This window comes from Callospermophilus lateralis, chromosome 4 (assembly GCF_048772815.1).
Source record: "Callospermophilus lateralis isolate mCalLat2 chromosome 4, mCalLat2.hap1, whole genome shotgun sequence".
Classification (NCBI taxonomy): Eukaryota; Metazoa; Chordata; class Mammalia; order Rodentia; family Sciuridae; genus Callospermophilus; species Callospermophilus lateralis.
The window spans coordinates 60,066,597-60,074,171 of record NC_135308.1 but is presented as its reverse complement, the minus strand read 5'-3'; the positions used below and the strand labels follow the sequence as shown (position 1 = coordinate 60,074,171).

At 39.0% G+C, this 7,575-nt stretch overlaps 1 pseudogene; it reads left to right on the top strand.

The window, feature by feature from the left end:
• Nucleotides 1-2,331: 2,331 nt before the first annotated feature.
• On the top strand, nt 2,332-3,188 carry LOC143396588 (max-interacting protein 1 pseudogene; annotated as a pseudogene).
• The last annotated feature ends 4,387 nt before the right edge of the window (nt 3,189-7,575 follow it).

Sequence of the window (7,575 nt, the reverse complement as noted above, 5' to 3'; positions counted from 1 at the left end):
GTCAGAATCCACTCCTCTATTTTTATCTTTTTTCCTATTATCCAACCTTCTGAAGTTTTGCTGTTCTAAAGTGGCATCTCATTTTAATTTATATTCTCTTCTACTAGTTTGAACATCTCATTGTTCATTGCTCATTTGGGCTTCCTTTCCTGTGATTTGTCTATTCAATTCACAGGATGCTCAATATTCTTTGGTTGACTTCCAGAAATATGTTCTGTATGTTAATCTGTAATAAGTTTAATTTGTGGCAAAAAACTTCTTGTCTGTCTTCTTTCTGTGGAGTTCTTTGAATAGAAACTTATGGTCAAAGTCATTTTTCTTTTTGAGTTTTTGTTTTTGAGAGATGGTCTCACAATATTGCCTAGGCTGGCCTTGAATTTCTGGGCTCCACATATCCCCCCACCTCAGTCTTCAAGTTGCTGGGACTGTAGGTGCACTATAGGTTGTTTATGGGTTTTTCATCATTTCCTACATCTGGGCCTACATGTTTACTAACTCTTGGTGTAAATATAATTGCTCATTGCAAAAAGAAAGGGATCAAAGAGGCATACCATAAATGTAATATGAAAACATCATATAAATCCAAACTGAGGGGCAGTGCATAAAATAATACTTTTCAAAAGTGTCAGGCTGGGGATATAGCTCAGTTGGTAGAGGGCTTGTCTCACACAAAGTCCTGAGTTAAATCCCCAGCACCACAGACCAAAAAAGTGTCAAGCTTCTAAAAATCAAGGAATGAGCATATTTCCAGACTAAGAAAGACCTGACAATGAAATGATACCTGTAATCCTAACATACATCCTTTGCTATAAATTCTGTTATTGGGATGAATGGTGAAAATTGCATGAGGTCTGAGTAGTAGATGGCAGTTTTAATGTAGTGGTGTCAATTTTCTTAATCTCAGTGGTCATATTATTAAGTAGGAGACTTACCTTCTTTGTAGAAAACACGCACTAAAGTATTCAGGGATGGTGTGTCATCCAGTCAACAACTTAAATATTTCAAAAGAAATATTTTCCAAATTGTTCTGTAAGTGTGTAACTATTTAAAAATAACTATTTACTTTTTTTGTTCTTCAGATCCAAATAGAGGTGTCACCCTTTTAAAGGCAGTAATTCTTTTTTTTTTTTTTTTTTTTTAAAGAGAGAGAAGAGAGAGAGAATTTTTAAAAATATTTATTTTTCAGTTTTCGGTGGACACACATCCCTATTTTTATGTGGTGCTGAGGATCGAACCCAGCGCCTGGAGCATGCCAGGCCAGCGTGTTACCACTTGAGCCACTTGAGCCATATCCCCAGTCCCAAGGCAGTAATTCTTTCCTGAAAACCAGTCATGCATGAACAGGATCTACTTCTTAATTTTTATTTTATTTTATTTTCAGAGTGGAAAGTAGAAGTTTATTAAAGGACAGCAGAAAAGACTTCTCCCGGAGGAAGAAGGGGACCCAAGAGATGGAATCCGTGGAAGTGCCACTTCTTAATTTTTAAATGGGAAACATTGTAATGCTTGTTAACTTCAAATTTAGTCAACTTTCTGAGGTGTTACCAAAAAAGAAATTAACCATGTACATAAAACATATTTGAATGTAAGTGCTTATAATAGTTCTCTGATTATCAAGCGATATAGTTTTAATGGTCAGTAGCTTTTTATGCAGCATTTTTTTTTTTTTTTTTGGCAGTGCTGGGATTGAACTGAGGGTCTGTGCATGCAAAGCAAGCATTCCATTACTGAGCTACACCCCCAGTCCTAGAAGAATGTTATCTTTCATATTGAGTTTATTTTTTGTTTCCTTCTCCACAATTTTCTTAAATATATTATCAACTGGAATGGGGCTTGAAACATACTAAGCAAATATAAACTACACATGAAAGATTAAATGTGGAGAAAATTCTTTACATTCAACATTAACTGCAATACCAAGATACCAATCTGGCTTTTGATACTTAAGACACTTTTAAAATAAATGTCCATATGGATTCTAATATTCTACCATTTTTATTTGGAACACATGATCTTCCTTAAGTAACATTGGTAAAATGTTGTTTTGAGTTTGGGGGACATATATTTTGCCAATATTAAACAATTTGGAAAGTGTATGGAGGGACAGGTCTGAACTTTAGGAATTGAAACTCAAGAATCATCAGGGAGGGAGGAGGCGGGCCAGAGCGCTGCTCCCGCGCCTCCCCCGTGCTCGCGCGGAGAGGTAAACAAACCGCGCGCGGGCTGCAGGCTGCGCGGCGGGCGCGGCGGAGGCGGCGGGGGCGGCGGAGAGCGCGCCGAGCCGTGGCCGGGCTGGCCCGCCCACGCGACGCACTTGTCCCCGGACGGCGCGGGGCTGTAGCCGCCTGCGGCGCCTCCTGTCGGCCAGGGACAGGAGCGCGGAGTAGCCGGGTCGCCACCCGCGGTGCCCATGGAGCGGGTGCGGATGATCTACGTGCAGCGCCTGCTGGAGGCCGCCGAGTTTTGGAGCGCCGGGAGCGAGAGTGTGAACATGGCTACGCCTCATCATTCCCCTCCATGCCGAACCCCCGGCTACAGCATTCAAAGCCCCCACGGAGGTTGAGCCGGGCACAGAAACACAGCAGCGGGAGCAGCACCACCAGCACTGCCAACAGATCCACACATAATGAGCTGGAAAAAAACCGACGAGCTCATCTGCGCCTGTGTTTAGAACGCTTAAAAGTTCTGATTCCACTAGGACCAGACTGCACCAGGCACAAAACACTTGGTTTGCTCAATAAAGCCAAAGCACACATCAAGAAACTTTTAGAAGTTGAAAGGAAAAGCCAGCACCAGCTTGAGAACTTGGAAAGAGAACAGAGATTTTTAAAGCTGCGACTGGAACAGCTGCAGGGTCCTCAAGAAATGGAACGAATACGAATGGACAGCATTGGATCAACTATTTCTTCAGAACGTTCTGATTCAGAGCCAGAGGAGATTGAAGCGGATGTTGAAAGCACAGAGTTCTCCCATGGAGAAGTGGACAATATAAGTACCACCAGCATCAGTGACATTGATGACCACAGCAGCTTGCAGAGTATTGGGAGTGATGAGGGTTACTCCAGTGCCAGTGTCAAACTTTCGTTCACTTCCTAGAACCCAGCATGACATAACAGTGCAGGGCAAAATATTCACTGGGCCAATTCAGTACAATCTCTTAAATTGGGTTCATGATGCAGTCTCCTCAATAAAGCTAAACAAAACTATACTTGAACAAAGGGTCAGAAGACCTGTATTTAAGCAAATACTTAGCAAAAAGTGGGGTAGAGCCTCCCTAGCAGAACAAATATATTCAGAATATTCACTTTGGAAAAATCACAATTTCTAATGGCAATGGAAAACTTGTGTGAAATTATCTTGATTTGATCTAATTGATTTCAAAGAGGACACTGGAGATTCCATCCTCTTTTTCTAGTTTGCTCATACTACATTGAGTAGGCACATTTAAAGATGGGATTATGAACCCTTCCTGAGCTTTATGGCCCTAGGGGAAAAAAAAAATCAAACCCATAGTAAAGAAAAGATAATCAGGCATTAATCTTGGATAGCTAAGGAGCTATTAAAACTCAGCCTGGGACAGTTTATCATGAAGCCTGTGGATGATCAATTCTTTAAAACAAAAATGAAACAAACCCAAACTCATTTCATGCTCTACAAAAGGAGAGACTCCCATGAAGCCTTTTGAAAGGGATCATCATGCAGCTCAACTTTCTGTTGGATTCCATGCTAAATAAGCTAACCTTATCCTGCATTGTTAGCACTAGGGCACCCAACTGCCATCTCGCCAGCCCGAGGCCTAAGGGCTGCATGGGGGCAGTCCATGCATGACAGCCTCTATTACACAAGGCCTATGAGTATGGATTGGGGAGCCAAAAGGAAAAAGCTCCATGTGCCTGTGTCTGCATGGGTCAGAAGAGTTGTGCACGCAGATTAGCAGGCCAAGGTCTGAGCCACGGCAGCATTTTTATTTGAGATTTTGATAACTGTTTATATGTGTTGAAAACCAAAATGACATCTTTTTAAAGCTTGTCCATAAGTAAACATAGATGTCTTTATAGTGGAAAAACACATGGGAAAAATCATCTATTTTGATGCAGCATTTGATAATGATAAAACACCTCACATCTCACTCTTTTTTTTTTTTTTTGAATTTTAATATTTTATTTTTTTAGTTATCGGTGGATACAACATCTTTGTTTGTATGTGGTGCTGAGGATCGAACCCGGGCCACACGCATGCCAGGCGAGCGCGCTACCGCTTGAGCCACATCCCCAGCCTCACTCTTTATAGTGCACAAAATGAATGAGGTCTGGGCTAGGTAGAAAAAAGGTCAATGCTGTTTTTGTTTTCTTTTAGAATCATTACCTTTTACCAGCTTTTAACCATCTGATATCCATAGTAGACACACTATCATAGTTAACATAGTTAAGTTCAGCACTTGTCTCATTTTAATGTAAAGATTTGCTTCCATTTTCTACAAGCAATCTTCTTCACAATCCCCCTGTGCAGGTGCTATTGTTGCTCTTATAAATGTTTTCAGAAATGTTATTTTCTTCGAAGTGAAAATTCTAGCCTGCACTTTGATGTCATGTGTTCCCTTTGTCTTTCAAACTGCAAGGTTTTCCTTTGGTCCTCTCTCTTACCCTGGGAAGCCTTCCTGGAGACCTTACCCCCAGCTGTTTGGACTTTGTATACTTTAAATAATTTAACTACCCTTAATTACTTAAAAAAAAAAAAGCTTTATGATTTTCATAACTTAATGCTGATTTTAATGGGTTGTTAGTTTCAGTCCTGTAGTTTTATTTTATGTTTAGATAGGGCTGGGCAAGGAAAAAGAAAATAAAGACAACCATATTTAGCAAAAAAAAAAAAAAAAAAAAAAAAAATCATCATCAGGGAAATGCAAATCAAAACCTTACATCCATTACAGTGGCTGTTATCAAGGAAAAATATTTTGGAATGGAGAAATTGGAACTTTCACACACTGTTGACAGGAATACAAAATAATGCAGCCTCTATGGAGATCAGAAGTTGTTTAATGGGTACAGAGGTTCAGTTTTTCAGGATGCAAAAGTTTTGGAAATTGGTTGTATAACAATGTGGATGTACTCATACACTACTGACCCATAAACTTAAAATGGGTAAGATAGTAAATTTTTTAATGTGTATCGTAAAATACACTCCCCTCTCCTGCTACACACACACACACAAATCAAGTGTTGTGGCAGGGTGGGTGGCCCAATGGTAGAACATGTGCTTATGTGTTCATTGGGTTCAATCTCCAGCACTGAAGTCAGGAAGTAGTCTGCCAGGAAGACTTTAACCAGGGATGTGTCCTGTGGGATATGCCTGTACTTCTTTTGCACTTCTGTAGTAAAATGCAGTTCAGCCAAGGAATAATGGTAGAATGATATGCTAGGTTGCAATCTTGTCAGGAATATGCAGTTTACATTGTCTAATTATTACATTTCATAGGAGATGAGGAATGATATATCCCTCTCACTTCCCCATGTTAAATGTACCAACTACATAAATCAATGGAATAATTTTTACATATTCCTGTGTCTTCTCCTTCTACAGATCTTACTTTTACCATCTCAGCATGTTAACTTGAATATATTGTTCAATATTCAGTTTAGATTTGTCTCATTCTTAGTATTCCTGCATCCACCAGAATGAATTATAGGTCATCCTCTTTAAGACCTATAACACCAAGCATTAGCATGTACAGGACTACTTACTTGAATGGTTGGTTTCTACATGCCTTTCCCACTCTTCAGATTATAAGCTCTCTTTAAAGTCAGAAATGTCTCAACTGATTTTTCTGCCCAAATGCCCATCATATTGTGGAGTTCAGCAGCAGACGTTTGCTGTCCCTAACTTGACAGTGTATTTATACTGTTAGAGATTTTCATTTTATCTTTAAGCAAACTATAATCATTCCTGTGTTCAAATTTTTGAGAATTATTTTTTACTGATACATTGAAACAAAACATTTGATATAGTGAAATATTATTCACTAACACATTTTCTACTTGTCCATTTGAAAGGTGACAGCAGATTATAGGAAATACTTTTTCAATACTGCAGTTTCTTGGATCAAGAACCCAGCAGGCAGGGAAAGACACTTGTTTTTAGCTTGTCCTAATATTTTGACCTGAAAAATTGGTAAGAGACCACAAAAAGGACACAGCTGATTCAGCAAGCTGTGTGTGCAATTTCAATAGATGACATATTTGGAACATAGTTTTACTGGATGTAGTTTGCTGTAAAAAAGGCGAAGAAAGTGGGAATGAGTTCTAGGAAACTGCCACAGGCGTGGTCTGAAAATCATGAGGGAAGGAAGATAGAAAGAGAACTTCCTAGGGAAGTGGGGCAGAGTAAGCTTCAGAATATCATGATAAGAGGTAAAGTGGGGACAGAGTCAATCTTGAGCAAAATGATGTTTCCATTAATAATCAGACTTGGTTTCAAAACACTTCAGTTGGAAAGCAGTAGACTGGGAGTCAATCACTTGGTTTTCATAACTCCCAACATACAGAATTCATTTGGCTCTTAATTAAAATAATCTTAATCAAAAGACTACAATTATTTCTATGCACACAGCAGAAAATTGTTATCTTAGGCAAACATGAAGAAATATCAAATTAATGTATTGTTTTTCTGAACACTATTCAAATTTTATTCCTTCTAATTTTTTTGCTTTGTTGGGGAATCAAACCCAGGGCCTTGCACATGCTATAATTAAGCCCCCAATCCTGTATTTGATTTTTACTTTATTTACTTTTTGTTGTACTAGGATTGAATCCAGGTTGTTCTAATGCTGGCCTACACTCCTAAACCTTTAAATTTTTTTTTTAGTGTTGAAACAGGGTTTTGCTAAGTTGGTTACAGCCTTGATAATTTGCTGAGGCTGGCCTCAAACTTGTGATCCTCCTGCCTCAGCCTCCCAAATCACTGGGATTACAGGTGTGATCCACCACTGGGTGCCATACTCAAATTTCCAATGAAGAAATGTATCAGATGCATAAGCCATTGTTAGGAACTTAATAAAAAAGTAACAAGATTTAAATCTGATTTGACATTATTTTCAAACCAATGATACTTGAAGTTAACTGTTGTTCACAAAATGACCTTAAGTGCAAAAATATCTTGAGGGGCTTTCTAAATGAATTTATAAAATAAGCAAATACTTCCTTTTATAGGGTTGATATAAAGATTAGTTGTAATACATACCCACAAGCAGAATAGCATATGTTTAGCCCAAGTCAGATAAGGAATAACTGCTAACTGAATGTAAGTGTACCTTTAATTCACCAAATATTCAACTGATTTAGACCCTCTTCCAAAGCAGACTATCATTCACATTTTAGAAACAGAAATAGAAGCTATGTGTGACAACATCTGTCTGTAATTCCAGCTACTCAAGAGGCTGAAGGAGGATTCACAAGGGCAGTCTAGGCAACTCAGTGAGACCCTTTTTAAAAAGGGCTGGGGATGTAGCTCAGTGGTAGAGTGCTCATCTAGTATGCATGAGGCTCAGGGTTTAACACTCAACACTACAAAACTAAGTAA